This window comes from Rhagoletis pomonella, unplaced genomic scaffold, assembly GCF_013731165.1.
Source record: "Rhagoletis pomonella isolate Grant_MI unplaced genomic scaffold, Rhpom_1.0 Rhpom_scaffold_00005, whole genome shotgun sequence".
NCBI classification, from domain to species: Eukaryota; Metazoa; Arthropoda; class Insecta; order Diptera; family Tephritidae; genus Rhagoletis; species Rhagoletis pomonella.
In genome coordinates, this window is record NW_023458559.1 from 61,952,819 (window position 1) to 61,961,905 (window position 9,087).

Here is a 9,087-nt window from a genome sequence, read left to right on the forward strand (position 1 = left end):
AATTTCAAAATCAAAAGTTATCAAAACAAATTCTATGGGACTGAGAAGTATTATTTTCTACTTTTTAGTCCATTTATAAAAGCGTTGTATATTAAAAAGTTTTTTTTTATATTATTTATTTTGATTTAGAATTTTGAAAAGGAGTACCCCGGAGTATCCTTAAATTTCTATATGCATTCTTAAGAGTAAGTAGTTCATGTATTAAAAAATTTATGAAAGTTTAGCTAACACCAAGCACCGCTTTATGTAATATTTTTATTTTTTTTGTAGCGTGTCTATACTAAAAAGCGAACTATGTGGCTAAGTGAAAACGACACACGAAAAAAAATCACGGTTGCCACATTTGTTCGCTTGTGACCAAAAAGGTAACTTTTTGAGCGCTTGGTAACTTGGCAACTTTTTTTATTTTGGTAACTTTTGGTAAGTTTGCCGTGTATAAAGGCAGACTAAAAAAGTTGGATAAATTTGATAAGTTGTCCTGTGGTTGGTTGCGTGTAGCGGTGACAACACTACCAGAAACAATTGCATTGATCAGGAAACACAGCGGTCAGCAAAAATCACTAACCACATATCGAAGAAAATTATCGCTGAGCAGTATACGCCTGTCTCACGTTCAATATTTATTGTGATATTTGGATCGTGATCCATATTGATGGATTTCAAAATAGCGATTGATCGAGCATTTTCAATATTTATCGCGTCAGTATTTACATGTTTTTGTGTTGAGAGGTTTAAAGTCCAATATATGGAGCCTGGAAATCGTATCTATACTTTTTACTATATGTATGGTGATACCACATCTAATTTGTTCAAAATGTAACGCGAAATGCCGAGCCGCGAATTGATATCACGAAATATGCCACACTTCAATACTTATTGACAGATCTTTCAGCCATATATACACGGAGCCAAAAGAAAAATGTTTTTTTCAATCGAGTTATTGTTTGATTTTTTTCATGGTCAGTTTACCGATTGTATGAAATGTGATTCAAGTTGAACATTTGAAAACCAATTTGTATGCTTGTCTTTAGTTGAACGTGCAGAGGCTTTTGCCGTCAGCGGCAACACATAATTTTTCTCTGTTTTTGGGTTTTTCTTTATTACGAAAATGCATCTGTGAAGTGAAGAACCAAATTAAACGACGAAGAAAATTGACTCAAGTTGAACATTTAAAGACAAATTTATAAAGCGGCTGTAGCTGAGTGTGTAGAGATGCTTGCTGTTATTTGCTAATCTCGTCAGAGGCCACGTGTTAAAATGATTATAAAAAATTGTCTTTTGTTCTTCGAATTATGAAAAAGCATCTGTGAAGTGCTGAACCTAAGCCTGATGAAACGAAAAAATTGGCAACCAAAAGTTTGGTTAATGTAAACAAAATTGTGGTTAATACTACCAAATCATTGTTGAAAATATCAACCAAGGCATTGTTAATATATAATATAATCACGTTGATTCCTTTTCAAGTTTGAATTTGGTAATATTAACCAATATTTGATTGATTTTTCTATCAGTGTAGAGGAAATGAAAAAAGGAGGTTTGAATAGCAGTTTGTACGGTGTAGTTGGGCTCTTCAGCGCTGCGGTATATGCAAGTCGATTTTTTTTTGTACAGAGGCTAAGATCCCGTTCAAAAGACAGGAGCGTAAAGCGCGTTTTTATGAAAAGTATATAACGTGCATTGCGAAAATATTTATGTGTTGTTTTTTATTTCACAAATTTTTGTTATATCATTTTTTATACACGTACGTATTCACAGATTGAATAAAAATGTATTTATATACATAAGTTTGTAAATGTATCTATTATATGAGACCTTGAGCGCCAGAGTAGTTTTACTGACATATCAAAAAAAGTTGAGGTGCACCTTAAAATGCATTACCAGAATCGAAACGGCAATCAGTGTTGCCGTTTTGACACATATGTATCCAATTGGATACATTTTTGCTTTAAATTTTGAGGGATACTTTGTTTTTTTCCTCAGTGTAAATTTGGATACCTTTTTCTAAAGTATTCGTAAGTTGAAGGAAATTGTTTTTATTTATGTATGTATGTACGAGATATTATAACATTTTTAACAGTTGGCTGCTCATCCTCCAAGCAAGAAATTTTCCTTTATTCTTGTCACTTTGAAAAATTAATTTTTAAGCTACATAAACGTGCATTTAATAACACCAAGTAGTCTGCAAATTTTAAAAAGTTTTCCGACCTGTAGTAGTTAACTGTAAGGCGAAAAAATCAACTTTTACATCCCGAGCAACCCTTCTCTTAGCATTCAAACGAAATTGACAACCATTCCGATGGCTTATTTTCAACAATAACTTGACTGTACTAAAAATAAGTTACAACTTCTAAATTTTCAGTTATATGTCGCTAAGCGAGAATCCAAACAAGCCGGAAATAGAAATTGTTTTGAAGGCGGAATTTACAGACAAATACAAGTTTTTGAGATTTTTTTTTTAATTTCATGGATAGCTCCCAATCCTTTGTTTCCCAAATCCGTGTCTAGGGATGGGACTGACTACATCTTAGTAAGTTTGTTAAGGGTCCCGAGCTTCTCTTCCATAGATGTACTGTGTAAAAATGTCCGCTCTTTTCGGTGGATACATTTGGATACAGTTTTCGATTTTTTATGGATACTTTAAAGGCTAAGGCAGTGGCAACACTGAAGGCAATAGCCCGAGGCACGGCCTTCTAGTTTCCTTTTACTATAATATGTAGCATCACGTAGGTGCAATGATTTTTTTAGTAAAAGACCGCATTTATTTTTTATGGATCCCTCTTTCTCATATTACAAAAAATTTTTTTGTAGATAGGCTCCTATAGTCCTGATGGCCTCATATGTAAAATCAATTTGTTTAGTTTTCTTATAATACAACTCTTTATTGTACCCATGTCTTATTTGGGTTTTACTTGGTAACTTTTTTGTCAATTCTGGTCAGAAAATTTGTTGTCGTGTGGGAACCGTGTATGTAATAAGCTTAAGCTGGAATGTTCTCTGCGGAAGCTATAGGGCGCGAAAGAAAGAAATCTCGCGCGAAAAAGTTATGGAGGACCTATTTAACGCTTTTCTCTTGAGCTCAGATGCTTTAGTTTCATCTAATTGCAAAAAAGCACTGCATCGCCAAAATTTAAAACCATTGAGAACAGATGTTGTCTGTTTATTTCCATTAGCATATTTACATATTCCTATAACGTAATGTATTGAAATGCATGAATATAATAGCTTTTGCAGTTAAAACAACGATTAAGATACAAATAATGAATGGTGTTACTTGTATTTTTAGTAAATGTATTGAATTTCAACAATCTTTTTTTTTTGCAATACTCTTCATATATATAAAATGCCACGCCATCTTAACCTAAACCTCCCATTTTTGGTGACAAGTAATACTTAGCCCATCTGTGCACGCGTCCTAAATTTCAAAGCTCTGCAATTTTTTAAATGAAAGTTAGGAGTTTTTTCGTGCTAGATTAAGAGAATTTCCCACTGTGCCATGGTCATATTGCATTTATTACTGCATACGTATGTATATATCTAACTTGCATATGCACATATGTACCTGTAGAAGGTTCATATGTAGCTTTTGCAAAATCTGGAGCACCTTGCTGTCGCTACTTTCTTCATCTTTCACTAGCATCGCTATTAGTCTGCTTCTACCGTTTTTATTTACTTTTTCCAGTTCGTTGTTATGTAAAAAAAAACAGTTTTTCATATGGGCAATTCTCCGAAACTTCGCATTTTTTTGTGAATTTTTTTTCTTAATCGTGAGCACATGTCTGAAATTTTTAGTATCCGTTCCTTCAGCTGCTAGAATACAAAATCCAACGTGGTTCAACGTTTTAAATAGATTTTTAGCGTTTGTTGGTAAAAAGTCCGTGCACTGCTGCCACGTCTTCATTAATTCCTTTTATGCTCCAGAACACTATAAAAGTTTTCCGATAACAGTTTTAGGTACGCACCAGCTACAGTATAAAAACCGCGAGTGCCAGAATTTAAAAAAAGGAGTCACGCCACTATGACTCTTCATAACTTCTTTTCTATTGCAAGCACATAATTCTTTCGATTCTCCTCCCCAAATACTACCAGTTAATTGCAACGTAAAAATAAAAAAAATTATGAGAGAGTCACACTTTTATTTGTGAAAATTTTATTTCTGAATTACATAGTATATGCATATTTAGCTAGAAATTTTTTAGTTTTCATTTTTTTGCTACATATTAATTTGATCTCACATTAAAAATAATGCACTGTCATTTATTTTTGGCTTGTTAACTTTTTAAGACTTAGTATGAATAACTAGAACAACTAACGTATAACTATAGTGAAGCATCTGACATTATTTTCGATACATATCTGGCCAAGCCGAAAGTGAGAATCCTAATGAAAAGACTTATTTCTAATATTCTCATTTTAGTGGTTGGTGTTTCCGACAAAGTAGGAAGACGATGTATTGTACTTTTCTAAAGTATTTTTATATCGCGCGACTACCGAAGTATACAGACACAGGTGTTCTAAAGCGAAGTTTGAGTTATTAAAAAGCATCCCATAATTTTTTTTTTTTTATGAAGATAATAGGAAATTGCGGCCAGTGTGGTGCAGTGGTTAGCAGTGCGCGCCACCATTGCGCAGGTAAAAAACAAAAAAATAGTTTTTTTTTCTAATAGCAGTCGCCCCTCGGCAAGCAATGGCAAACCTCCAAGTGTATTTCTGCCATGAAATATAGCTTCTCATAAAAATACAATCGCCGTTCGGAGTCAGCGTAAAATTCTAGGTCCCTCCCTTTTGTGTGACAACATGAAGGCGCACGCCACAAATCGGTGGACAAGCTCGGCCAAATACTAACATATGTGTAAGCGCCAATCTATTATAATAGGAAACGAAAGCTCTCTGTAGTCGTATTCTTCTTCTTATTTGGCGCTGTAACCGCCTAAGCGATTTTGGCCGAGTTCAACAAAGCACGCCAGTCGTTCCTTTCCTTTGCCAACTGTCGCCAATTCGAAATGCCAAGTGAAGCCAAGTCCTTCTCCACCTGGTCTTTCCATCTCAGTGGGGGCCCTCCTCTTCCTCTGCTACCACCAACGGGTTCCGAGTTGAATACTTTCAGAGCTGGCGCGTCGGTGTCCATTCGAAGGACATGACCAAGCCAACGGAGTCGCTGTACGGGCATGATGAGTGACTTATAGAGTGTGGTTTTCGTACGTCGAGAGAGGACTTTACTACTGAATTGCCTACTCAGTCCAATGTAGCACTTGTTGGCAAGAGTGATTCTGCGTTGGATTTCCATGCTGACATTATTATCCGTGTTAATGCTGGTTGCCAAGTAAACAAAGTTCTCTACTTTCTCGAAATAATAACTGTCAACAGTGATGTGGGTGCCAAGGCGCGAATGTGTTGACTGTTTGTTTGATGACAGGACATACTTCGTCTTGTCCTCGTTTACCACCAGACTCACTCGCTTTGCTTCCTTATGCAACTTGGAAAAGGCAGAACAGACTTCGCGGTTTTTGTTACCGATGATGTCGATGTCATCGGCATAAGCCAGCAATTACACGCTCTTGTAGTAAATTGCTCCTGAGCGGTTCAGTTCTGCTGCTCTTATTATCTTCTCCAACATCAGATTAAAGAAGTCACATGAAAGAGAGTCGCCCTGTCTGAAGCCCCGTTTGGTGGCGAACGGCTCGGAGAGGTCTTTCCCAATTCTGACGGGGCTGGTGGTATTGCTCAACGTCATTTTACACAGTCGTATCAGTTTGGCGGCGATGCAAAATTCAGACATAGCGGCGTATAGGCAACTCCTTTTAGTGCTGTCGAAAGCGGCTTTAATGTCGACAAATAGGTGGTGAGTGTCGATTCTTTTCTCGCGGGTCTTTTCCAAGATATGGTGGATTTCCCAGGCCTAAAGCCACACTGATAAGGCCGAATCAGTTCATTGACGGTTGGCTTCAGTCTTTCACACAATACGCTCGATAAGACCTTGAAACCTATGCTTAGAAAGCTGACCCCGGGGTTGTTGGCGCGAATGGCGGCCCTGTAGGCGGCATCTTTTTTTTCGGCAGCTTCCTGACACTCCTCATCGTACCAGTTGTTCCTTAGGGCTCGCTGAAATCCGACTACTTCTTCGGCGGCGGTACTTAATGAGCGGGAAATGTGGTTCCACTGCTCGCATATGTCGGTTTGTTGAAGAGTGCTCTCTGAGAGCAGGTGTGAGAGTCGAGTAGCGAACGCATTGGCTGTCTGTTTCGATATGTGATCGGACTTCTACCACATTGTGGTAGATCTGCCACTTTTTTAGCATCTACCACATCTACCACTCAAGGTCTGAAATCTACCACATATTCGCGTTTTTGAATAGTTTTATTTTTGCTTGACATAATTTTCTTAATTCTAGGAGCATAAATTGTCCAACACTAAACACGATATGGTAACAAGAATGATATAATACAAGATTCCGCATTCACGGCGACGATGAAATTTCTCAGATAAAAGTAAACAAAGCCGAATGGGAGGATAAATAAAACTGTAAAATAGTAAATTTTCTCAGTAATCAATTTTTCAACAGGAAACGCGGTTTTATTGTGTTAAATTGCCAAATATATGATTTATAAAAAGAAATAATAGCGAAAATGTTAAAAAACGGCAAGTTTTGTAAAAGTATTAGCAAATTTAAGTGCATCTAAGGTTTCTGAGGAGTTGTTTTCTTTACTTGAGAATTATCAAAATCGGCAAATCCCAATTAGCTGTTTCTGGAACGTGCCACATTTGTTCGTTACTTCGTGAAGTGATAAAAAGAAAAGCTGGCAGCACTCCGCAAGGTTGCTGAAATCTCTTAAAATATGTTCGAAAAATATCTCAATATGGAAGGAACTGCTTTACACTGTCAAGGAAAAAAATTGCCAAAACTCAACGCAATTTTTAGCAACTTCAATCTTGCACTTTATTATACTAAAATTAAATTTTGTTTGGAGTCTAATTAAAAAGTTTGCCATTTAGGTGAAACCTTGCAGATTTTTTTTTAAATTTTTGTACAAAGTTTGGTCCAAACCCAGAGATCTACCACATTATTTTAAAATCTACCACATTTTTCCCAGATTCTACCACACAGAATTTTTTTAAACTCCGATCACTGGTTGTGATCAGTGTTGCCGCGAATCATTTTTAGTGGTAGCCAAATTCCTTTAAAAAAAATGGTACATTTACATATACATATATAAGTATACACGCAAACATTTTCAATAAGTAATGGTATAGAAAAACAAGAACTCTGGAAAAAAACTGATATTTTATCCTACCATAAACCTTTGTGTATAAAAGGGTAAATATACGACATCAGCTTGCTGGCTCCATCAAGTGATTGTACCATCAGGCTCGAAGCATATAACTTACCAGCATGCTGGTACAATATTTATTTCTTTACAAATGAGGTCCAGGAAAGATCGAAATAATTAGAGCCGAAATTGCATAATTTTTCTACCATTTTGTTAAGTATTGTTTTTTTTTTTTTACTTAGAAATACGAGCTAATTCACCACTCACGAGACCAGCATGCTGGTACAGTCATAAAATTTTCAAATAGTTTTTGAAGTCGCACCAGCAGCTGGTACAATCACACCACAAGAACATACACGGTCAATCGACTTGATGGGCCATTTAACAAATTAAGCGTATATAAAAACGTAAGGAACATACAATACATATATGTATATACATCAGTCTTTCTCAGTTTAAAAATTCATCTCTTACATAAATGAAAAAAAAATAGATCAAATTAAGCATATACAACTTTTTCATGCCAAGTATGAATAAACTGTCCAAAGGGCTAAAAAAAGGTCTAGGGGCAATTTTAAATTTATGTGGCCAAAAAAAGTACCGGGTAGCTAAATCTAGCCACCAAAGGGCTAAAACGGCAACACTGGTTGTGATTGCAGCTTTTCGACGTTAAAGCTGCCTTTACATGAGGCGATTTTCCAGGCGATTCAACATTGCTCTGGAAAAATCGCTCGTGTAAATGGTGATTCTAAAATCGCTTGCCTCAAAGTAGACAGCAAGTCAAATTTTGCAGGCGATTATCGCCTGTCAAAAAATCGCCTATTGTAAAGGCAGCTTAAGCTTTCCTTGCATATTCGGGCGCACATTTTTTGCTGTGCAACAAGATAGTGGTCCGAGTCGATGTTTGGGCCTCGGAGTGTACGTACGTCCAAAACACTGGAAGCATGCCTTCCGTCTATCACAACATGGTCGATTTCGTTTAAGCTCTCTGTAGTGATTAGGATAATATATGGGAGGGAGTCTTTGTAGTGGAAAAAATATTAGTTATTACATTTTGGTCCACGGTCAAAAATAATTTCTTGACTATGACTTATTGGATATACCTATGAACATTTTTGGGATTTTCCTCTGCATTAATATGGCTATTTTCACTTCTAAAAAGACTGCCAGTTATTATTCTCATCTGTTTGTTTGCCCCTAATTTTTCCTTTTGACTCAAAAGTTTTATTTCTAAAGTTTTGTCTCGAGATTGATCAACCGAATAATCACCCGTCCTAATCGATCTACTGAATACTTATTTGGTGACTTGTTCTTTAGCTCGACGATCATATGTGTAATCGATTGAACTCAATCGATTCGAGATCAAAAACTCATCAGATTTGCATCGTAATTTTTTATGGTATGGTGCTATCCAATTCCACAGTTTTGACCGTGCGTTAGAGCTCTAGTATCATTTTGGATAATAATATGAATGAAAAATAATGGAACTGAACGAAGAGCCACAACAGCCGTGACTTCGACGATATTTTTTATCCCAGCGTAAGTCCACAGTCATTCAGCTTCCGAATGAATGCTACGTAAACGAAATCCTTACACCTAAGCGCTTACTATTTCAAGCGAAGAATGATAAACGCACTTAGAATCTCTTCGGGCGTATCATCATCCTGCAGACGAAACAGAAATTTGAGTGAATAGGCAGACCTATCCCGTGTATGTGGGAATATATAATTGTATCACCCGTTAGATAACCAGTCAGAAGCATTGTTTAGGCGCGTCTGCTAACACCAGGCGCCTAAATACATGCTATGTACTGCTGCATGTG